We start from the raw sequence: 25,834 nt of genomic DNA, 5'->3' as shown, positions 1-25,834 counted from the left end.
TGTCAGGAACCAGGTTTGAACTGGTGACACGAGGATTTTCAGTCCTCTGCTCTACCAACTGAGCTATCCCGACTATACTATTTGACATGCATCACCTTATCTTACTCCATCTAGTACTTCTGTTTGTGTTCATTAAAATAACAGGACAAAAAAAAATAATAGGCGTTTAAAACTTTTTTGACTTTTTTGGTCTTAACGTAAACAGGAATTTCAAGATTTATATTATAAGTGAAAGGATAACCTAACACTAGAAATTGTTACTAGTGAATAAGTCACTTCACTATTCTCGACTATTTGTCCATATATCTTCATTTGTACGTATACAAAAACCCTTGGTCTAAACATAAAGTGCTCGGATCTTTTAGTGAAGGAGTAGAGTAAATGTAAAATACAGTCAATTTTGAGTCACCGATGAAAAAGAGGAAAAAAACTTAGGAAGTCAAATCGTTTTTTTGGGGATAGAGGGACTTGAACCCTCACGATTTCTAAAGTCGACGGATTTTCCTCTTACTATAAATTTCATTGTTGTCAGTAGTGACATGTAGAATGGGACTCTCTCTTTATTCTCGTCCAATTTATTTTATTGTCAAAATAAGAATAAATCAGACTCTGGAGTGAATGATTTGATTACTGAATATTCCACAATTACTTTAAATTGGAATGAATTCAGAGTAACTTTTAAATCTGAAATTAGAAATTTTTTTATTTTAATTTATCTATTTATAGATATATTAAATATTTAAATTAATATTCTGGATTCGGGTCCTGATTAATCAGTTGAAATATCAGTATATATACGTGTGTGTTTGGTATAGAGGGCTAGCCTTTCTTAGATAGAAAGAACAATTCCAGATACCAACGTAATGCAATCAACTCCATTTGTTAGAACATCTTCCATTGAGTCTCTGCACCTATCCTTTTTCTCAAAACAAGGATTTGGCTCAGGATTGCCCATTTTTAATTCCAGGGTTTCTCTGAGTTTGGAAGTTACCACTTAGTAGGTTTCCATACCAAGGCTCAATGCAATTAAGTCCGTAGCGTCTACCTATTTCGCCATATCCCCTTTCTTTTTATTTCAGACCGGAATTCCATTGTCATCCCTTCCACTTCTTTTATTTATATTTTAGAAATCCAAATGTGGAGTTAATTAAATTAGCTACTGATTTCTATAGTATAGCGAAAAAGTATTTACTGCTCTTTTTTGATCTATTCTCTCGTTTTAACCTTATCAAATGATCCATATCCCAATCGAAATTGATTCTATCATTGATATATCTGCAATTCAATAGTGATAAGATATATCCCTAGATCTATGTCTCTACCAACTTTATTTTTACATCGGTACATGGAATACTGGAACGGTCGATATTTAATCTTCTGTGTTTTGTCCTATTTACTTACTTTACAAATGAAACCAGAAGACGATGATCTGGATTGTATCTTTATCCTTATCTTAGACTAGATCTGCTATACGCCGAATAAAAGAGATGGGACTAATACCAAGAAAAGACTATATATAATAAGACCCTAGTATAACTATAATTGTTCTAATTTGATTTCATTTTTTTATTTTTTTAGATTAAATATTTTTTTTATTGAATTCATCAATTCATATTGAATACATTTTTATAATTTATTATAGTTATATTTAATTATCAATTTAAGTATTTCATTCTTATGAATTTTGATTATATATTAAAATTATATATATATTAGTTCCTTCCATTACTAATTTAACTAATTTATTCAAAAATTTATTAGTACTTTTAATATAGTCAAATTGGATTTTAGTTAGTTTTGGTATTGTTATATAAAACTTATATTCTTATAATATATAAGGTCTAATAGAGTTCTTATAGAATTAAGTAGATTAGCTAATAAATAGTATAGTTATAATAGTTAAGTTAACTACTCTAGTTATTTGTTTTTTTTTGTAATTAACTATAATATAGTTAAGTAATATATTTTTTTATGCTAATCAATGTTTAAGATAAGAATAAATACACAACTATTTACTATTACATTAGACAAAAAGGACTCTAATACTAGACTAGAGAGATATATATAATATAGGCTATATATAAGATAATAATATACAAAAAATATAACATACAAAGAAAAGACTATACAATAATTCTGAAATGAAGAGAAGATAAGAAGAAAATAAACTGAATTGTAAATATTCAAGATACTCATAATTTGCGTGCTATAAGTTAGTTTGGTTATGTGAGCCCGCTTAGCTCAGAGGTTAGAGCTTTGCATTTGTAATGAGATGGTCATCGGTTCGACTCCGATAGCTGGCTTTTTCCCTATTATCTGATTTTTTGATGATTGATGATTGACATCAAAAAAAGTCAAAAGACTGCTCTTTTTTTCCTTTCGTGAAATGTTGAGTTGCTCATTTATTATATTATGCGACATTAACTTCCACCTATGAATCGAAAATTGGAGTAATTAGATTTCTATCCAACAACTCTAGAAAGAACACCCACCATAAAACGTAGTCTTAATCTCGTATCTATATCTCTATACATGTATCTCAATATATATGGATATCTATCTATAACTATAAAATCTAAATAAACTATAATAGAAAATATCTAATTCTAATAAAACATGTAAAAAAATGCGTATATATAGATACAATTCCATTTCGTTCTTGTTTATAATACTTACGTAGATTTTTCTTTGCTTTGTTTATGCTTTAGTTCAGCCTTAATTATATTTTTTTCTATGAAATTTCAATAAAATAATAACATAAAGGAGTTTTTATGTCTCGTTACCGAGGACCTCGTTTCAAAAAAATACGCCGTCTGGGGGCTTTACCAGGACTAACTAGTAAAAGGCCCAAATCCGGAAGTGATCTTAAAAACCAATTGTGTTCCGGTAAAAGATCACAATATCGTATTCGTTTAGAAGAAAAACAAAAATTGCGCTTTCATTATGGTTTGTGCATATCGCTGGAAAAGCCAAAGGATCAACAGGACAGGTTTTACTACAACTACTTGAGATGCGTTTGGATAGCATCCTTTTTCGATTGGGCATGGCTTCGACTATTCCTGCAGCCAGACAATTAGTTAACCATAGACATGTTTTAGTTAAGGGTCGTATAGTAGATATACCATGTTATCGTTGCAAACCCCAGGATATTATTTCAACAAAGGATAATCAAAGATCAAAAGCTCTGATTCAAAATAATATTTCTTCATTCCCCCATGAGGAAGTACCAAAACATTTGACTCTTGACTCAATCGAGAATAAAGGATTAGTAAACCAAATAATAGATAGTAAGTGGATCGGTTTGAAAATAAATGAGCTCTTAGTCGTAGAATATTATTCTCGTCAGACTTAAACAAACAAAAATCACAAGGAAAGGCTTGGATAATTTTGTCCCCTTTTCGGAGAGAGAAAAATAGCTAAGGGAAATCCAAGTTTAAGCTAAGGTATTTTTGATCTACATTTTTCCTAATTCTGTATTACAAGAATCAGGAGTAAAATTTTCATTCCTTTTTTGCGTTTTTTGGTATTTTTCTACTACAGTAATTAGGAATAGAAAATATCATCTTTCATCTAAAAATAAAGGTAGAAATATTATAGAGGAGAAATAAAGGTATAAATCGTTATTTAATAAATTGTGTTAAGTAGCCTTGGTGAATTAAGTGAAGGTAGAGAAAAGGAAAGAGAGGGATTTGAACCCTCGGTAAACAAAAGCCTACATAGCAGTTCCAATGCTACGCCTTCAACCACTCGGCCATCTCTCCTACATAACATAATCTTATTATTGACCACAAACCGACTGAATAGCGAGTAATTCCTATTTTTGCAGTATAGGTATAGCCAATCCATTCTAATGATGGAAATAGAAAAACTTTTCCACAAATAAAATACTCAAAAAAAAAACAGTCAATAGTTTTTTAGAATTAAGGAAAAAGGGATAGACATTACAATTTGGTAAGACGAAAATATTTTTTTATTATATATATATATATATATATATATATATATATATATATATATATATATATATATATATATTAGACTGAATAATACCAATGACTTAACCTCAACTAAATCAACTGACTGAAGTATCGCTATTTTAGACTATGGTTAGATTTAGACTATGGTTCTATTGTAAAAAATGCTTGTCGAGTCAACCCCTGATGTCTCAATGGCAACTCCTCTAATTATCTACCCCATGGATCTATTACAAATGGATGAATTCTTCCGTAAGTTTTTCTATTTTGACTTTATAGTGTATTAGACATTATAAAAACAAACAGGTGAATAGAGAATATTTATTTCTTTCTCTTTCTTTGAATCATGATGAAATAAAACTTCTTAACTTAAGTTCTCAGAATCTGGAGTGGAGGAATATAAAGCTCTTGATTCTTTAAATTAAAAACTTAGTTAAATTAAACGGGTCATACATAGTTCTATTCATTGATATATTGTCAAATTTAGATGAAATTACAATTATAGTAAATCTTATCTCGCCCGACAAAGGGCACAATTTGAGTGTAAAGTCTAGTCTATCTTTTTAGAATTAGTCTGTTTTTATGTTATTTCGTACTGTACAATTCACTTGTTTGTTAGATAATTTTCCTTAAGGTAAATGAGAAGAATTGTAGAATGGGTTGCTAATTATGCGTAGATCTCGGATAAATGGAAATTTTATTGATAAGACCTTTTCAATTGTAGCCAATATCTTATTACGAGTAATTCCGACAACTTCAGGAGAAAAAGAAGCATTTACATATTACAGAGATGGTGCGATTTGATTTTTTTTTAGCTATCAGTCTTACTAGAAAGAGACATTTCTGGGGTTCAAGATAGAAAGAAAATACTTTATGTAAATAAACCTACCCTTCATGAAGGTGAAGTTAATCTTGGAGAGAAAACAATGCCTTCTGTCGTGTATCCTCGATTGATGCGGCCTCAGATGCTTGAATCATTGATTTGAGTATTGAGCGAAAGGTTATACCTATAGATATTGCAATGGCAGGCAGGTCAATTCTAGTTTACATTACATTAGTAGTATGAATGGGTGGCATAGGGGAAGAAGCACTACACTTAGAAATCAACAACGCGAAAACTTTGTTATAAATGACCCCTTTTACTTACTTATCGGTATCGCGACTAATCAAAAAAAGGGTTGGGACAACAGACATCCATCTCGTTTGTATTTTGGATACCCATATAACCATCGAAGATCGTTGAAGTGACTAATTCCTGAAAATGGGGCGTTAGGGACAAAGAAATTGTTGGAGTTACCTTTTCTATCTAACTAACACTTATATGATTGTTGTTAATATAAAAACCTCTTGCAGGAAGGATGGCTAGAGATTTCTTGTAAAAATACCAGTCCCTATCAGTTCATAAAAAAGGATATTTTGATTTATAGATCCCACGGATTATTCCTTTAAAGAATATTCACAGAAAGGAGGAGCCGTATGAGGTGAAAATCTCACGTACGGTTCTGGAACTGGGATTCTTTGAATAGAATGACAACCGTAACGGATGTTGGCTCAATCTGAAGGAAATTATGCGGAAGCTTTACGAAATTATTTTGAAGCTATGCGACCAGAAATTGATCCTTATGATCGAAGTTATATACTCTATAATATAGGCCTTATACACACAAGTAATGGGGAGCATACAAAAGCTTTGGAATATTATTTTCGGGCACTAGAACGCAATCCATTCTTACCACAAGAATTTAATAATATGGCCGTGATCTGTCATTACGTGCGACTATCTCCACTATAGAAAGAAAGAAAAAAGGATCAAATCGGCTAGTAAATCAAAGAGAAATACTAGAAAAAGAAATAGGCTTTCTACATAGGCATCATTGAAAGCAACAATTTTTATAAGCTGTAGCAAAGAAAGAGATTTCAGGGGAACAAAATAAATACCAACATAATATGAAGCCTATATACTCTTTCTATGGATAAAGGATCCAATTGATAAACGAAGCACCGTAAAGATCCATTAACAAGGTTCTCAGTTAATAAAATAAAAACTGCTTATTTATCTTACATGATGAGATAAAAAATTACTTACATGATGAGATAAAAAATTAGGAATCAACTTATGTAATAGAGTTGATCCACTAAGGTATTGAGCAGCGGTGTAGCATCAGATCCCAAAGATAGTCAGTCTTTTTTCTTATATATACTCTAGAAGAAATAGAAGAAAGTCTTTTTCCAAAATTCTATATGAATTTCATCTATGAAACCGAGATAGTTACCTTTCAGAAAAATATAACGATATGGGAAATACCATACCTAACCTATATTTCATTCTTCTGAAGGTGGGAGAAAAGATCAAACTAATTTAATGATTTAAATTAGAGTTTGAAACTTATGTCAGTAATTTCTTCTGTTTACCCCCCCCCCCAAAAAAAGGGATAAATTTATCAGAAATTTCATTCAGTTAAGTTAGATAGGGTAGAGTAAGATGCAACGTCCGTCTAAATAACTGATTGCTGAGCCGTATGAGGTAGGAAACTCTCAAGTACAGTTCTAAGGAAAGGAATTGATTTACCTATTCCGACTGTGGAGAACAGGCCATTCGACAGGGTGATTCTGAAATTGCAGAGGCTTGGTCCGATCAAGCTGCTGAGTATTGGAAACAAGCTATAGCGCTTACTCCAGGTAATTATATTGAAGCACAAAATTGGTTGAAGATAACGAGACGATTCGAATAATACCACTCTCCCTTTTTAATTCATCACAATAGTTTTGTTGCGTCCAGAAAATGGTTATTAAATAAATAAAATCAAATAACAGTATTCTCGCCCTGATAAGATCCAATCAAGAAATTTCATTATATCCCTTCCTTTTGTAACAAAAAAATTATATTGAGTTTTTTATCGTGTCATATATATAGGGTAGCAAGAAGGATGTAGGAATCGAGTAGAGTAGAGACTATAGCTAAAAAGAGAGTAGAGACTTTTAGTCATTTTTAAAGTTAACTAAATCTATAAATAGAGATAAAGACAAGATATTGGAATGATCCTGATGGTATTAATTATCAATGAGGTTATGTTTTGATTTCTAATTAAAGTAGTTCTAATTAGAGTAGAGTAATTAAACTATTTCATTTCTTATATGCATCCACTTGGATGCATATGACACTTACCTATTTATATAGGAATGCGCGAGATTATAAAAAAAGCATTTTTTCGTGAGACCTGGAAAGTGGTTAAAGATTTAAAAAGGTCCGTTGAGCACCTGATCGCTATGTCATAATAGATCCGAACACTTGCCCCGAATTGACTTCAATATCATAATTGCTCTAGTGAATAACTAAAAAAATAAATAGATAGATGGTAAGTAAGAAAAAGGGAACTAATCATAAATATCTATCTCTCAGATGTTCACTAAAAACTTGACTGTTGGCAGGTCTCTTTGTATGTGTTGTCCGGAAAGAGGAGGACTCGATGATTATTAGTTCGCCGGAACCAGAAGTTAAAATTTTGGTGGATAGGAATCCCGTAAAAACGTCTTTTGAGCAATGGGCCAAACCCGGCCATTTCTCAAGAACAATAGCCAAGGGCCCTGAAACTACCACTTGGATCTGGAACCTACATGCTGATGCTCACAATTTTGATAGTCATACCAATGATTTGGAGGAGATCTCTCAAAAAGTATTTAGTGCTCATTTCGGTCAACTCTCCATTATCTTTCTTTGGCTGAGTGGCATGTACTTCCATGGCACTCGTTTTTCTAATTATGAAACATGGCTAAGTGATCCAACTCACATTGCACCTAGTGCCCAGGTGGTTTGGCCAATAGTGGGTCAAGAAATATTAAATGGTGATGTAGGCGGCGGTTTCCGAGGAATACAAATAACCTCTGGGTTTTTTCAGCTTTGACGCTGATAAGCCGAAAATAGGGGTGAAAATTACGCAAATTTTTTAGCCCTTGTCGTTGTGAATTTTTGGCTTATGCAATAAAATTTATAAAACTCTACTTAATATGTATAGTGATAAGTATGAGTGTCGTCCAAGGGAGGCAAGTAGGAATTTCAATTTGATTTAATTTTTGGTGTTTTAGATCCTAATTAGAGTGAATTTGATCTTCAATGAGGATCAAGTCACCCTAATTAGGTGAGAATTTAGAGAGGGGGATAGAAGAGATGAGAAGACTAGAAGAATTAAGGGCTCTAAATTTCCTTCTTTGATCCTAATTAAAGGATCCAAGAAGTCATTTAGAGAGGTTGAAAGAGGGTTTTGATGTCAGATTGGTTGGTTTTTTAGATTGCTGATTCAGAAATGAAATGGGGAAACTTTAATCTCCTAAGAATTAAAACTAATTTTTTTAGAGTTTTTTATTAATGTGCACTCAGAATAGCTAGGTGAATCTCTCAATCTCTCCTCTCAATCTCAGTAAGGGCTTGTATGTTTCGCTCAAGCCTAGCGGTTTAGAAGTTCATACCAAGATCAAGAAAAATGAAGAAGAAATGTCACTAAAACAACATCCAAATACACTAAAAGTTCAAATACAACAAGCAAAATGGTACCAGATAGGTTGATCCAAGCTAGAGCTCCTCCCTGTCTTGCAGCTGTGATAGAGCACCATCAAGAATGAGCTCCCCCTCTCGAAATTCAGCTTTTATACTTAGGTTATATGGTAAAAATCACCATTTTACCCCGTTTAGTACTTAATATTTATCTATCAATGTAGGCTAGATCTGAATGATCTAACCGTACAGATAGAAAGAGGGGATCAAGACGAACAAATCCATAAAAAAATCATCTCAATCGGACTTCAGGATCAAAAGTTATTAATAAATCAATTTTAAACCAATTTAATCCATTGGATTTAAAATTTATTTATTTATTAGTTTCGTTTTTAAACACGCAATGACGTGTCGCTCTCTCATTGGCTGGCGCATTTTGAATCCTCCTTTTTACAGAAAAATCCTTAAAAAGCCTGGAATTGCTTTTGACGCCGCCCAAAAAGTAATTGCGTATATGCCTGGCGCACTCTCTCTCCTCCGATTTCTCCTAAAACATTAAAAATATATATTAAAAATTGCAATAAAACCCTGAATGATTTTAAATAGGATCTTTACGCCTGCCGTGGCGATCGAGAGTTGTTCAGGGTCTTTGCAACTAAACGCTGCAAAAAGGCCCCAAAAGTCTAGAAATTGCATAAATACATTTTTTTCTCTTATAAATATGCCCTTTTTCATAGAATAAATGCATTTCTTCTTGAAATAAATCCCAGAAAATTCCTAAAAATTCGTAAAAAATTCTAGAAAATTCTAGAAAATTCCCTGATTAATTCCCATGTTGATAAATGTCGAAATAAACTTTTTAATGTGCCATTTTCATCCAAAAATAATTATTTCGAGCTTCAATAAATCCTTAAAAATTCATATAATTAACAGAAAATTAGGGAAAAATCAGAAATTACTTGGAAGCATTATTTTTGTGTAAATATATGATAACAACCCAAATTTAAGCCTTTTAAATGCATAAATCATGCTAATAACATGAAATAAAGACCGAAATTAGGGTGTTATCAGACGCGCATCTGGAATAACTAGTGAATTACAACTATATTTTACTGCAATTGGTGCATTGGTCTTTTCAGCATTAATGCTTTTTGCGGGTTGGTTCCATTATCACAAAGCTGCCCCAAAACTGGCTTGGTTCCAAGATGTAGAATCTATGTTGAATCACCACTTAGCGGGGTTATTAGAACTTGGTTCTCTCTCTTGGGCGGGACACCAAATTCATGTATCTTTGCCGATTAACCAATTTCTTAATGCTGGAGTAGATCCTAAGGAGATACCACTTCCTCATGAATTTATCTTGAATCGGGATCTTTTGGCTCAGCTTTATCCTAGTTTTGCTGAGGGAGCAACTCCATTTTTTACCTTGAATTGGTCAAAATACTCAGATTTTCTGAGTTTTCGTGGAGGATTAGATCCAGTAACAGGAATTCTATGGCTGAGCGATATTGCACACCATCATTTAGCCACTGCTATTCTTTTCCTGATAGCTGGTCATATGTATAGGACCGACTGGGATATTGGTCATGGCTTGAAAGGCATTTTAGAGGCTCATAAAGGTCCATTTACCGGTCAGGGCCATAAAGATCTTTATGAAATCCTAACAATGTCATGGCATGCTCAATTAGCTATTAACCTGGCTATGTTAGGCTCTTTAACCATTATTGTAGCTCACCACATGTACGCCATGCCCCCTTATCCATACCTAGCTACTGACTATGGTACACAACTTTCATTGTTCACACATCATATGTGGATTGGTGGATTTCTCATAGTTGGAGCTGCTGCAAATGCAGCCATTTTTATGGTAAGAGACTACGATCCAACTACTCAATACAATGATCTATTAGATCGTGTCCTTAGACACCATGATGCAATCATATCACATCTGAACTAGGTCTGTATATTTCTAGGTTTTCACAGTTTCGGCTTGTATATTCATAATGATACCATGAGTGCTTTAGGGCGTCCTCAAGATATGTTTTCAGATACCGCTATACAATGACAACCCATCTTTGCACAATGGATATAAAATACCCATGCTTTAGCACCTGGTACAACCGCTCCTGGTGTAACAGCAAGTACGAGCTTAACTTGGGGCGGAGGTGACTTAGTAGCAGTAGGTGGAAAAGTAGCTTTATTACCTACTACGTTAGGTACCGCAGACTTTTTGGTTCATCACATTCATGCATTTACGATCCATGTGACTGTATTGATACTACTAAAAGGTGTTCTATTTGCTCGTAGCTCCCGTTTAGTACCTGATAAAGCAAATATTGGTTTTCGTTTCCCTTGTGATGGTCCTGGAAGAGGGGGTACATGTCAAGTATCCGCATGGGATCATGTTTTCTTAGGTCTATTCTGGATGTACAATTCGATTTCGATAGTCATTTTCCATTTCAGTTGGAAAATGCAATCGGATGTTTGAGGCACTGTAAGTGATCAAGGGGTCGTAACTCATATCACAGGCGGAAACTTTGCACAGAGTTCCACTACTATTAATGGCTGGCTTTGAGACTTTTTATGGGCACAGGCAGTTCAAGTAATTCAGTCTTATGGTTCTTCATTATCTGCATATGGTCTTTTCTTCTTAGGTGCTCATTTTGTATGGGCTTTCAGCTTAATGTTTCTATTCAGTGGTCGTGGTTATTGGCAAGAACTTATTGAATCTATTTTTTGGGCACATAACAAATTAAAAGTTTCTCCTGCTACTCAGCCTAGAGCCTTGAGTATTATACAAGGACATGCTGTAGGAGTAACCCATTACCTTCTGGGTGGAATTGCCACAACATGGGCATTCTTCTTAGCAAGAATTATTTCAGTAGGATAATGGGTAGGAGGATTTGAAAGGCATTATGGCAGTAAGATTTCCAAGGTTTAGCCAAGGTTTAGCTCAGGACCCCACTACTCGTCGTATTTGGTTTGGTATTGCTACCGCGCATGACTTCGAGAGTCATGATGATATTACTGAGGAACGTCTTTATCAGAACATTTTTTCTTCTCACTTTGGTCAGTTAGCAATAATCTTTCTGTGGACGTCCGGAAATTTGTTTCACGTAGCTTGGCAAGGAAACTTTGAGTTATGGGGAAAGGACCCTTTACATGTAAGACCCATTGCTCATACAATTTGGGATCCTCATTTTGGTCAACCGGCTATAGAAGCCTTTACTAGAGGAGGTGCTCTCGGCCCAGTTAACATTGCTTATTCTGGTGTTTATCAGTGGTGGTATACAATCGGATTACGCACCAACGAGGATCTTTATACTGGAGCTCTTTTTCTATTATTTCTTTCTGCTATCTCTTTAATAGCAGGCTGGTTACACCTACAACCTAAATGGAAACCAAGTGTTTCGTGGTTCAAAAATGCTGAATCTCGTCTTAATCATCATTTGTCAGGACTTTTCGGAGTAAGTTCCTTGGCTTGGGAGGACATTTAGTTCATGTAGCAATTCCTGCATCGAGGGGGCAGTATGTCAGATGGAATAATTTCTTAGATGTATTACCATATCCGCAAGGGTTGGGCCCACTTTTTACAGGTTAATGGAATCTTTATGCCCAAAACCCGGATTCTAGTAGTCATTTATTTGGTACCTCCGAAGGAGCGGGAACGGCTATTTTAACTCTTCTTGGTGGATTCCATCCACAAACCAAAAGTTTATGGCTAACTGATATGGCTCATCATCATTTAGCTATTGCATTTATTTTTCTGATTGCTGGGCATATGTATAGAACTAACTTTGGGATTGGGCATAGTATAAAAGATCTTTTAGAAGCGCATAACCCACCAGGAGGTCGATTAGGACGTGGTCATAAAGGTCTTTATGACACAATCAATAATTCCCTTCATTTTAAATTAGGTCTTGCTCTAGCTTCTTTAGGTGTTATTACTTCTTTAGTAGCTCAACACATGTACGCCTTATCTGCTTATGCATTTACAGCCCAAGACTTTACTACTCAAGCTGCGTTATATACTCATCACCAATACATCGCAGGGTTCATCATGACAGGAGCATTTGCTCATGGAGCTATATTCTTCATTAGAGATTATAATCCGGAACAGAATGAAGATAATGTATTGGCAAGAATGTTAGCCCATAAAGAAGCGATCATATCTCATTTAAGTTGGGCCAGCTTGTTTTTAGGATTCCATACTTTAGGCCTTTATGTTCATAACGACGTGATGCTTGCCTTTGGTACTCCGGAAAAACAAATCTTAATTGAACCTATATTTGCCCAATGGATACAATCCGCTCATGGTAAGACTTCATATGGTTTTGATGTACTCTTATCTTCAACGACTGGCCCCGCATTTAATGCCGGTAAAAGCATATGGTTACCTGGCTGGTTGAATGCTGTTAATGCGAGTAGTAATTCACTCTTCTTAACTATAGGTCCTGGAGATTTCTTGGTTCATCATGCTATTGCTCTAGGTTTGCATACAACTACCTTGATTTTAGTAAAAGGTGCTTTAGATGCACGTGGTTCTAAATTAATACCTGATACAAAGGATTTCGGTTATAGTTTTCCTTGCGACGGCCCGGGACGAGGTGGTACTTGTGATATTTCGGCTTGGGACGCTTTTTATTTGGCAGTTTTCTGGATGTTAAATACGATTGGATGGCTTACTTTTTATTGGCATTGGAAACACATTACACTATGGCAAGGTAATGTTTCACAATTTAATGAATCCTCCACTTATTTGATGGGATGGTTAAGAGATTATCTATGGTTAAACTCTTCACAACTTATCAACGGATATAACCCTTTTGGTATGAATAGTTTATCGGTTTGGGCCTGGATGTTCTTATTTGGACATCTTGTCTGGGCTACTGGCTTTATGTTTTTAATTTCCTGGCGCGGTTATTGGCAGGAATTAATTGAAACTTTAGCATGGGCTCATGAGCGCACACCTTTAGCAAATTTGATTCGATGGAGCGATAAACCAGTGGCCCTTTCTATTGTCCAAGCAAGATTGGTCGGATTGGCCCATTTTTCTGTAGGTTATATATTCACTTATGCGGCTTTCTTGATTGCCTCTACATCAGGAAAATTTGGTTAATTTAGTTATTCGCTTTATGTCCTGTATTGTATCGTCAAGAATTTCATTCCTTTTATTTTGATGAATAAGGGGAAGCCCCCTTATTATATTTCTACATCTAAGATCCGAACTATATTTTTGATAATAAAATAATAGGAACTGAAAATTATGGCAAGAAAAAGTTTGATTCAGAGGGAGAGCAAGAGACAGGCATTGGACCAGAAATATCATTTGATTCGTCAATCCTTGAAAAAAGAAATAAGCCAAATTCCGTCGTTGAGTGAAAAATGGGAAATTCATGGAAAATTGCAATCCCTACCTCGTAATAGTGCACCTACACGGCTTCATCGATGTTGTTTTTTGACGGGATGACCTAGGGGTAACTATCGACACTTTGGACTATCCGGACACATACTTCGAGAAATGGTTAATACATGTTTGTTACCGGGCGCTACAAGGTCTAGTTGGTAAGGATAAAAATACCGTTCAATTTTGTTTTTATAAATCTCTATGATCCATGATCATGGAGTGGCCCCTCTTTACCATTCTGTATAAATGGACTATTCTAATTATATAGATATGGTAAAGGGGCGTATATTCTTTTTGTCCACTTAGTTCTTCAACGCGGAGTAGAGCAGTTTGGTAGCTCGCAAGGCTCATAACCTTGAGGTCACGGGTTCAAATCCTGTCTCCGCAACATTGTTTTTTGATCAAATCAAAATAGATAAAAGAAATATACATATCTAGATAATCTCACTATTTTCTTATTTTAGGTGTGGTATTATTCTAGTATCTAGTTCTTAATAAGCTTTTTGTTTTTGGATGGTAGGTTTTGTTTTTCGATTGGCGGGTAGATAAAGAAACAGAATCATCTAATGATGACACTCTAGTAGTAAACTATGCTAAATTAGTAACCATAGTAAATTACTTCCCCATGGGCGGAGAGCGGGAATCAAACCCGCGACTTCTCCTTGGCAAGGAGAAATTTTACCATTTGACCATATCCGCTTTTTTGATACGCACACATATGTCCACACATATATGACATATATGATATATCATATATGTGTTTGGATCATATTTGTGCAGGACCTGATACTATTTCTTCTTCTTCTTTCAGGAAGATTCCGATTCCAAAAAACCGATAGATACGATAAAATAAGTAATCAAAAAATGATATCAACGATATGATTGAAAATAAAACAAAAGAAATATCTTTCTTTTTGTTTTCAAACTTTAATTCAAATCTATCTCAAAAGAAGAATTTTATTAGAAGTAGCTGTGTTTTGGATGGAAGAAATGCCGGAGAAAAAGTTCAAGAGATGAGAGAATTGAGGATAGCTACCAAAAAAACTAATCCAATCCATAATGAAGTAGCAGAAAATACAATATTTTTGTTACTTGACCAACCATCAGAAGAAGCAATTATAACAGGTACACTGATCAGTAAGACTGATGAAGTCGCAATTAATGCAAAAACAGCCAATTGGAAAGCAATAGTCATGCTTGTAATCCTCCAAGCTACCAACAAATAAACTATACCATTTGATCCCTTATTTAGTTAAAATTTTGAGAAAATGCATCATGGCGGGATTTAACCATGAATCAATTCATTCATTAAAAGTTATTACCACTTTATTTAGTATTTGATTTAGTTTACTATATATTTAACTAACAAATAGATATACTAGATCCTGTATATACCTATCAATATACACATAGATACATACAAATGAATACATATATAGATCCTATCTAGAATGTCACTTTAACAGGGTAGTGTATCAATTCATATGGCCATGTTCTATTTGGAGAAATAAAATAGAAATTGTCTTTTGGAGAGATGGCCGAGTGGTTGATAGCTCCGGTCTTGAAAACCGGTATAGTTCTAAAGAACTATAGAGGGTTCAAATCCCTCTCTCTCTTTTTTCTTGTTGAATCTTTTTTTATTGGCCTAATATACTGTTATAAATTGTTCTGGCTCGGCTAGACGTAGGATAGCCGAGCCAGAACAAAAAAAGAGATATAAATCAAAAAATATCAATTCAATTAATTAAGAGGGGTCATGAATAGAACAGGTTCCAATTCATGATCGATTCCCTTTTCAAATCCTGCTGCAGCTGCACGGGCTCTTCCCGCATGCCACAAATGACCCACAAAACAGAAGAAGCGTAGAACAAAATGAGAAGTAGCTAACCAACTTCTAGGAGATACATAATTGACTGCATTGATTTTGGTAGCTACGCCACCCACGGAATTTAAAGAACCTAGAGGAGCGTGAGTCATATATTCCGCTGAACGGCATTCTTGCCAAGGTTGTATGTCTTTTTTCAGCCTGCTCAAGTCCAACCCATTTGGACCTCTTAGAGGTTCTAACCATGGAGCTCGTAGATCCCAAAAATGCATGGTTTCCCCTCCAAAAATGATCTCTCCAGTTGGGGAACGCATTAGATATTTACCTAAACAAGTAGGTCCTTGAGCGGAGCCCACATTAGCCCCAAGGCGTTGGTCTCTAACTAGAAAAGTAAAAGCTTGAGCTTGAGAAGCTTCACTAGGGTAAGCAGTATTATTGAACCAGATAAAGCAGCTAAACTATAAGACAAGTAAGCCTCTCCAGACCAGACAAATGCGCGGCGAGCCCACGCAAAAGGCTTGGTTAAGATATGCCAAATTCCACCAAGTATACAAGTGAAACCTAACCATACATGTCCGCCAATTATATCTTCTAAATCGTCCACACTAACAATCCAACCTTCTCCTCCAAAAGGAGATTTTAGTAAATAACCAAATATAACACTTGGGCTAAGGGTCAAGTTGGTAATTTTTCTTACATCTCCCCCTCCTGGAGCCCAGGTATCATATACACCACCAAAATAAACAGCTTTGAATACTAAAAGAAAAGCACCAAGACCTAACAAAGTTAAGTGAATACCTAAAATTGTGGTCATTTTATTTCTATCTTTCCATACATAACCAAAGAATGGAAAAGATTCTTCAAGAGTTTCAGGTCCCAGAAGCGCATGATAAATGCCGCCAAAGCCTAAGACTGCAGAGGAAATTAAGTGAAGTACTCCAGACACAAAGTATGGAAAAGTATCTATAACTTCTCCTCCCGGACCTACCCCCTAACCTAAAGTAGCTAGATGGGGAAGTAAAATCAATCCTTGTTCATACATCGGCTTTTCTGGTACGAAATGAGCCACTTCAAATAGGTTCATTGCTCCGGCCCAAAATACATTTAATCCGGCATGGGCTACATGAGCTTCAAGTAGTTTACCGGACAAATTGATAAGTCTGGCATTACCGGCCCACCAAGCAAAACCGGTGGTTTCTTGGTCACGACCAGCTAAAGCTAAAGTTCCATTAAAGAGCATTTTCACATGGTAGAACCTCCTCAGGGAATATAAGATTTTCATGAACCTGATCCTGAGCCGCCATCCAAGCACGAATACCTTCATTTAATAGAATATTTTTGGTGTAGAAAGTCTCAAATTCAGGATCTTCTGCTGCACGGATTTCTTGGGAAACGAAGTCATAGGCACGTAGGTTCAGAGCCAGACCGACTACTCCAAGAGCACTCATCCATAAACCAGTTATTGGTACAAATAACATAAATAAATGTAACCAACGTTTGTTGGAAAAAGCAACCCCAAAGATTTGGGACCAGAAGCGGTTAGCAGTTACCATTGAATAAGTCTCTTCAGCCTGAGTTGGGTTAAAAGCACGGAATGTATTTGCACCATCACCGTCTTCGAATAAAGTATTTTCTACAGTAGCACCATGAATAGCGCATAGCAAAGCAGCGCCTAATACTCCAGCAACTCCCATCATATGAAATGGATTCAACGTCCAATTATGAAACCCTTGGAAGAAAAGGATGAATCTAAAGATTGCTGCTACACCAAAACTAGGTGCAAATAACCAACCAGACTGACCCAGTGAATAAATCAAGAATACAGAAACAAAAACTGCAATTGGACCGGAAAAAGCGATTGCGTTATAAGGTCGCAATTGAACAGATCGAGCAAGTTCAAATTGACGCAACATGAAACCTATTAGCCCAAAAGCCCCATGAAGAGCAACAAAAGTCCACAGACCACCCAATTGACACCAACGAGTAAAATCTCCTTGAGCTTCTGGACCCCACAGAAGCAATAAAGAGTGAGCTAAACTATTCGCAGGAGTAGAAACTGCAGCAGTTAAAAAATTGCAACCTTCCAAATAGGAACTCGCCAATCCATGGGTATACCATGAAGTGACAAAAGTTGTACCTGTGAACCAACCGCCTATGGCGAAATAGGCACAAGGAAATAGCAATAGGCCGGACCAACCCACAAAAACGAAACGGTCCCTACGTAACCAGTCATCCATAATATCAAATAAATCATTTTCTTCTTTGGTAAATCTACCAAGGGCTATAGTCATAGTGATCCTCCTATTTAACTACTTCAACCATTTTCGAACACCTCATCTCATTTTATTTCCAGGGTATATCATATTTCGATTTTATATAGACGATACCAAGAATCGCCCAATACCCCTTCGAATGGGTTTCAAAGATACAAACTCTTCCTTTAGTAGACTACTAATAGTAGACTACAAATTAGTAGACTACAAACCGACCTAGGTAAATCCATCAGTTACTTTTTTTTCTTAAAAACAACAATTTTGAACTGAACCCCGAATTGTCCTCTAACTCGAATGCAGAGTACTTTTTTAGCGGGCCTAACCAAGAAAAAAAGAAACTTCGAATATGTATCTTTTGACTTTACCTTTACTCGTTAGATCAAAAAATATCGTATTGTATTTTTTTTCTCCTAAATCTAAATTAAATTTGAAATACTAAACTCAATATTAAATAAAGGTAAACTAGAAATGAAAACCCCTTATTGTATTTGTTCTCTATTGACTTGGCTCCAAAAAAAAATCTTATTTTGTAATCAAAGAAAGAGATTGAAAAATTTATTAGTGAAATAAAGTTTTCTTTTTGGGGAAAAGGAATAGCAAATTATTCCTATGGAGCATCCAGTAAAAAGAAGATGAAAACGGGAGATATTAACAAATTCTTGGATGGTTAAGGTTAAAAAAAAAGTCAAAAAAAAAAGAGTCCGCTTTTAGAATTTCATCTCTATAGAATTTGAATATCAGAATAGCCAATATAGTCATGATTCAACATGTCAGGTCCACTTTTTTTTTTGTTACTTTAACTATGGCTTTTATTGGGATACTGTTGAGATTAGGAAGACTTTGGTTTGGTGATTAATATCTAATAGATCAGAGATCTAGAATAGCAATGTCCTAGGGTTAGGATGAAAAATAGATCTAAAAAAGCAAAGGAAGTCTGGTAACTATTATTAGATCAATAGAGGATCAACTCCTCCTCCCCTAAAAGGTTTAAAGATTTATTATTATCTAAAATATATTGAACAACTTTATAACTAGGTTTTAATCATAACTAGAACTATTCATGATAAAAGGTGTTTTATGTTTCTAATATGGTTATCTTTTTCACAAATATCAACAAGATCCATCTATTATACTCTCCCCTAAAAAATGAAGATTCAAATTTGGGTTAAAAAAAAAGCCCCTTATCGGATTTGAACCGATGACTTACGCCTTACCATGGCGTTACTCTACCACTGAGTTAAAAGGGCTTAAAACTAAAACTAACTAAATTATCAATTTTCCATTATGAGTCTACCGCGGGTATATATGTCCATATATTACATCTACATATAGATGTATAGGAACCTATGCAGGAACAAGAAATTATATAGATTTAAAACTAAAGGGTTGAAGTCCTAAGTCAAGTCTAGCAGAAAGTTTGTCAAAAACCTTACCAATAAACTAAAGTGAATTGTTTCAATGTTACTTTAGCTAGTGTATTTGATCTATTGTCTTTGCTTTTGAGGGATCATGAGAACAATATTGAATTAATTCCTACATATACAAACCTTACAGAGATGTATGAGATCAAATCGTATTTTATTTAAAGAAATCTATTAGGGTAAATTAAATTCAATAACTAAAATTTCTATACTTTTGATCTTCCATCAATCACTACTTCAACTAATTTGATGTACTACTTTTTTTTATTTGTTAATCTACTAATATTTTTTAATATTTTTTATTTTTTTATCTAATAAATTAATAGAATTCTATAATATAATATTAGATAAATATATTAATATATAAATAATAGAATATATTATAGAAACATATTAATACATATGATTTTAAGACATATTTCTTTAATAGAAAAAACATATATCTTACTTAATATTTATCTATTCTGAATTTTTATATTCAGGTAAGGACTTTTATATTAATTAAAAGTTGAATATTATAATTGAGTTTAATATTAAATTAAAAGAAAAGAAATTTATAATTCATTTTTTTATTATGACTTTTACTAAACTTATCTAGCTTATTAGCTAGCTTAATAAAAACTTAATTTAATATCGTCTAGTTCATTAAAGAGAATAGGTAGGAAACTTTCCTATTATCTTTTCCTATTATATTTAGTCTAACTAAATAAATAATGAATATTGAACCGAACCTAATTAGATTATATAAGGAAAGAATTCTCAGATAATAAAATCTCAAATTTTAACTATTAAATAAGTCTACACTATTGTATTATATAGTATATATGACTATATTATATGAGTATAATAAATATATAATAGCGGATAATCTAATCGAACTCGGCGGATGACACATTTATGACCCCCTACCTAGAGGGTCAGTCGGGAATCATCAAAGTTGAAAAGCTCTTTATAATCAGACCAGTACTTACATTTTTACAATTACTAGGTCCTTTTTGTATATTTTTCTATTTTTTTAGATTTTTTTATTCATATTGATTTTTTTAGATTCTATTTATTGTATTGACAATTCCAAAAAACTGATCATATTATGATCATAGTATGATGGTGGTCGGGCGGATATGCCCCTATCATCTAGCGGTTCAGGACATCTCTCTTTCAAGGAGGCAGCGGGGATTCGAATTCCCCTAGGGGTAGGGTACTGGGAAAGTAAGTTCATCGTGGATTAGTAATAATTGAGAAGCCCATATCCATATCAATTATCTATTATATATCTATATGATATGGATTCTTCCTGGGTCGATGCCCGAGTGGTTAATGGGGACGGACTGTAAATTCGTTGGCAATTGTCTACGCTGGTTCAAATCCAGCTCGGCCCAAAAGTTTGCCTTTCCGCTTTCTTTTGAGTATGACATCACCTTTTTCTAGAAATACCTGATATGTATGTAAGAATAAATAAAAGTCTAATTTGTGTTCTTTTTTATCATTGAAGGATTGACTATCAATATTATATTAAAAATAACTAATACATATTAGAGCAATAGTAATACTTACAGGTTACTATTTAACCAGTGTTATGATTACTATATGAATCACTAGATATAGTATAGGCTATATCTAGTCTACCTGGATATCCCTATAGCATTCGTGTTTATGTTATAACACAGGAAATAGAGTGTTCTTAGGAAACCCTAAGAATAGACATACTGTCCAGCCTGCTGGGATTGTAGTTCAATTGGTCAGAGCATCGCCCTGTCAAGGCGGAAGCTGCGGGTTCGACCCCCGTCAGTCCCGAACTAAGATCCGACGACCCGATAAATCTTTGAATTTCTGTCTGTATTCTTCCCGACGCACAAGGAGAAAATGGGGAGCAACATATAATTCTAGGTAGGCATCTTTCTCTCTTTTTTTGTTTTAATGTTCGATTTAGTATCACACAAATATAACAATTTATACTTACTAGCCATTAACAATTTCAGAACAAGGAGACATATGTATGTGGATTGGGACAATTGAATTGGTCGTATCACTCTATTTATTAGTTTGATGGATACTCTAAAGGAAAGGTCTGACATGACGTTTTCGATTGCTCTTAATCCATGAAATATATTAGAGTATTAATATTTTTAGTAGGATAGGAGTACACATATAAGGAGTCTATATATGGTATTTATTGCATGATACCTAATGATCTTACCAAAATCAGCTTGACAGAGAATTTTTCATCTACAAAAAAATTATATGATATATATTAAGTTATAATTAGTAGTTTATTATTATTAAATAAGTTATTAGTATTATATTAATTGTATTATATTAATGACTTTTTTTCTTGCACTTCTACTGTTTGTTTGGATGGCCAATGGAATACTGGTCGGTCATATGATATCTCATGAGCTAATTAATGGGAGAAATCTAACAAAAAAAAATGAAGGGGACCTTTTTTTATAGTTTAGTCTAGAAAAGAAAGAGTGAAAACATAAACTCAATGAATTCATTAGAGAATCAGGAATCCCTTTTTTTACTTGGTATGGATAAAAGAACTTCCTATGTTATACTATTCTATTCAATTCTCGATGATGAATCTCTTTGATAGATTAGATATTGTTATTCATACACGGATTTCATTTAGTATCATTAGGATACAATTAATCCAAATTAGATTATAGCAGTCAAATTTATTACCTCTATGGGATTAGATCCCGAGTTATTGCGAAGAAAAAAACAATAAGATTATGGAAGTAAATATTCTCGCATTTATTGCTACTGCACTGTTCATTCTAGTTCCTACTGCTTTTTTACTTATCATCTACGTGAAAACAGTGAGCCAAAATGATTAAGTTAACTGAGACTTTGATTTCTTATCCGTCATTAAAGAAAGGGATTTAAACTCCAAGTCTTAAATGGAACGATTGGACTGGAATCGACACTAGTGGAGATAGTATGGTAGAAAGAACTAAATGATATAATATAAATCTTTCTACCACACTATCATGTGTTCTATTGTAGCATCTCTATATTTAGAGAATATATATTTGTAGACAGATATGGGCTTGAAAACGGAGATCAATCTCCAGTCTGTACACAGACTTTTTAGTTAGGGAAAGAAATATATAAATTCAACTAAACTCAAATTTTGAGTTATTTCGTATTTTCGTCGCTTTTGAATTTTGACCAATCAAAAATAAATCATAATTTAAGGTCAAGAGATTTTTCTAGCTTTCTTTTAATTTATAATGAGTATCCCGAGATAGATGAAAACTGTTCAATATATAAAAAAAAATGGGGGCTAGTTTTCTATAAAACATATAAAAAAAATGAAATAAAGAACTCGAATCATTCTTCTTTTTTTAGCGTTATAAAGAAGTCATTCATCAATCTAGAAACTGATAATCGATGCCACCTTGTATGATCACTTCTTTATATCTGTAAAAGAGGAGTCAATTGGCCCATTTGTTAAGTCATACTTAAACATGACATTACATGAGATTTGTTGATAAAGCCTAAATAAAGAAAATTTCTAGAAATTTTAAATGTTAAATTATGAGACGTAGATCGCTCAACACAAAACGTTTTATCCCTGGTGGCTGTGTTCACTACTACAAGCTTGAGTAGAAAGTATGTATTAAAATAGTAATAACAGAACAAATTTATCTCAGAAGAGTAAAAGTAAACAAAGAAGAAATCACATAAAGCAAAAAAGAACGTTGGCTTGGTTCTTAGTTATTATAATAGCCGTAAGAACCTGTTCAACAAATCAAAAAATAGATATAGTAACAACTTGGTTGAAAAAAAGCCTATCATGAAAAATCTTATTAATATAGATATATTCCGTTGCCTTTTTTACAAATACACCTAGAGAATTTAGTTATTTCATTTTCTGCTCAAATGGTTAGTGTTTATTAGTGTATTGTAGTTTATTATTGCTATTTCACTGTAGCAGAATTTGAAAGATAGACATCTTGATTTCAAACAAACAGGTCGTAAAACATTAAACAGCTGATACAATTTTATGACTCAATAAAAAGTACCTCTAAAGTCCACTCCTACCCCAGACTACTAGTGAAAGAGAAAATGTAAAGACTACCATTAAAGCAGCCCAAGCGAGACTTACTATATCCACGTGATATATCTCCTATCCTTATCATATGAAAGAATTATTCCATTATTGATTTCTAATCATAGTAGAATCAATGGGGCAGAGTCAAAATGGAATTATGACTTACCCCTATTGATCATCCAATAAATAGATTTGTAACAAGTTCCTATAGTTAGAACATTTCTGTTATATGAATTCAATAAAGATTAGACACAAATAAGATAGACATACTTTCTAAATATCAAGCCAAGGATTTTATCCTAAGATAAAGATAGAGGAATAGTAAGACTTACATTTTTGTTCACTTTTATAAGCAACAAAATAAAAACAGAGATATAACTACCTCACCAGCAAGGTAAGGTATATAAATTGCTATTTCATAATTCTATTTTATCTAAACCTATTATCATTCTGTGAAACAATTTAAAATATGATGCGTTCTTATAGTCTTGTTGTTTTCCAATCTCCTATAATGTCAAAATGAACCTTTATTCTATTTCTAGAGGAGAGGGTACAATCAATCAAGAATGACTAGTGATTATTTATCACTAGGATTTTCCAGTTTAGAGACAACGTATCTTTTTTTAGTTACTTACATAACTGAGAAATCAATTTCCCCTCAGCCTAGCCAATTGACTCAGTATAAACTTACTCACTTAACTTAATATTGATTGTATAGTCAACTAATGAAAGTATGAAGATTTGATAGTGTTTCCTATTAAACCTAAGCCGAAAACTAAAATAAAAAAGGAGTCTCTTTTTTGTTATTTTTCGACTCTGCTCTTTCAGTCATGACTAAAATAGTATTTCCTATCTCTTACTATGGTGGATATGAATCTCATAGTTGTCTCTTAATATTTTTTTTTCTGTTTGTTAGTTACTTATCAAGTTTGGTTTGTTCGTAACATACTGAAAACTACCTAGTTTGAAGAATTACAGGCTTTGCTTTTTTGAGAACCGATGGTTATTTAGATTTAAGTATTAAAAAAAAAAAAGGCCTAAACCTTTCGCTCTGTCTGTTTCTCTTTACGAAGAATTAGGTTTAGACCAGCAGGATAGTCTAAGAAATCGCGATTTTTTCTTGATCAAGCGACACCCAGATTTGAACTGGGGATAAAGGATTTGCAGTCCCCCGCCTTACCACTTGGCCATGTCGCCAAATAAAAAGAATAAACGCTAGATATAAATGCTATTTATATTAGAAATATAAACTATTTATTAGTATTTATTATAAATAGAGATTAGCTTTTTTTTTTAATGAGAAAAAAGTCTCAATAAGTATCAATATTATCCCAGTAGAATATTACTGGAGATAAACTCAAGTAAACTCTATTATATAATATAATTCTAAAAATATCAATACCATTTTCAATAAAATCTTAAAAAATGAAGAAATTACTACTAATTTTATATTATTACATATATAAATTAGTATTAAGTACTAAACTAAAATAATATTTTATTTATATATATAATATAAGTAATAGATTATAGAATATACATAAATCCCTTTTTCAATTGTGATTTTGACTCATAACACTAATTATGTATATTAAGTATATATAAAAATATAAACCCCAGAACACAAGTAATAGATACAGAGCGAGCGGGTATCTTCTTTGTATATTTCTAGAAATATTAGAATTATGGTGCTTTAATTTTTTCTTAACTAGAAAAATTATGATATGGCACAACCTGTGTTGCCCTGAGTAGAACTATCATAACAGATCAAATTTACGACTAGCTCACTGTACTTAATTCATAAATACAAGAAAAATGTCTTATGTATTTTAATTGTATTGTATGAATTCGAATTCTACAAAAGAAGCTTCTAATCATTTGTTGAGTATGTCATGTTCAAAAAACTCTTTACTCCTCCCTGTTATTATAATATGGCTTCCTCGCATTACGTGAAAGCCAATTAACTCCCTTTTTTGGTACCCAATCTCATCATAATATCATAAATAATAAGTCAAAATTGGATAAATTTGGACAGTCTATACAAGACTCCCTAAGTTAAGTTTACAAAGTGGCAGAAGATTTTCCAGGAATTTATCAATTTATTTCCATTTGTATCTTTCGCAAATTCGAGTCAAATTTGCGCCGAAAATTCTCTTTATTTTCTTTTTATTCAACCTCTTTTTCTCAGATCCGTTGATATGTCGGAAATACATTTATGGAGTTGTCTAAAATTTTATATAATTCAGTAAACAGAATATATATTCCATCATTGCTAGAGCGATCCATATGGATCGATGAAGAGGCGAACTAATAATGTGATTTTTCGATAAACAGGAAACTTAAGATTAAAATGCTCCGCGATGGAAATGAGGGAATGTTCACAAT

The 25,834-nt window shown here is 33.5% G+C and overlaps 8 non-coding genes across 8 annotated transcripts; 4 read left to right on the top strand and 4 right to left on the bottom strand.

Annotated features, from left to right (window-relative positions):
- TRNAF-GAA (transfer RNA phenylalanine (anticodon GAA)) lies at positions 1-73 on the bottom strand. Its single transcript has one exon. It is a non-coding gene; the product is annotated as a tRNA-Phe (tRNA).
- A 2,157-nt stretch (positions 74-2,230) lies between these two features.
- TRNAT-UGU (transfer RNA threonine (anticodon UGU)) lies at positions 2,231-2,303 on the top strand. The gene has a single exon. It is a non-coding gene; the product is annotated as a tRNA-Thr (tRNA).
- Positions 2,304-3,674: 1,371 nt separating this feature from the next.
- On the bottom strand, positions 3,675-3,761 carry TRNAS-GGA (transfer RNA serine (anticodon GGA)). Its single transcript has one exon. It is a non-coding gene; the product is annotated as a tRNA-Ser (tRNA).
- A 10,423-nt stretch (positions 3,762-14,184) lies between these two features.
- Positions 14,185-14,258, top strand: TRNAM-CAU (transfer RNA methionine (anticodon CAU)). The gene has a single exon. It is a non-coding gene; the product is annotated as a tRNA-Met (tRNA).
- A 4,885-nt stretch (positions 14,259-19,143) lies between these two features.
- On the bottom strand, positions 19,144-19,215 carry TRNAT-GGU (transfer RNA threonine (anticodon GGU)). Its single transcript has one exon. It is a non-coding gene; the product is annotated as a tRNA-Thr (tRNA).
- Positions 19,216-20,685: 1,470 nt separating this feature from the next.
- On the top strand, positions 20,686-20,768 carry TRNAY-GUA (transfer RNA tyrosine (anticodon GUA)). Its single transcript has one exon. It is a non-coding gene; the product is annotated as a tRNA-Tyr (tRNA).
- A 341-nt stretch (positions 20,769-21,109) lies between these two features.
- On the top strand, positions 21,110-21,183 carry TRNAD-GUC (transfer RNA aspartic acid (anticodon GUC)). The gene has a single exon. It is a non-coding gene; the product is annotated as a tRNA-Asp (tRNA).
- Positions 21,184-24,575: 3,392 nt separating this feature from the next.
- On the bottom strand, positions 24,576-24,646 carry TRNAC-GCA (transfer RNA cysteine (anticodon GCA)). The gene has a single exon. It is a non-coding gene; the product is annotated as a tRNA-Cys (tRNA).
- Positions 24,647-25,834: the final 1,188 nt, after the last annotated feature.

This window comes from Wolffia australiana, chromosome 7 (assembly GCF_029677425.1).
Source record: "Wolffia australiana isolate 7733 chromosome 7, ASM2967742v1".
Lineage (NCBI taxonomy): Eukaryota > Viridiplantae > Streptophyta > Magnoliopsida > Alismatales > Araceae > Wolffia > Wolffia australiana.
The sequence above is the reverse complement of the archived record's forward strand: the minus strand, read 5'-3'. Positions and strand labels throughout refer to the sequence as shown.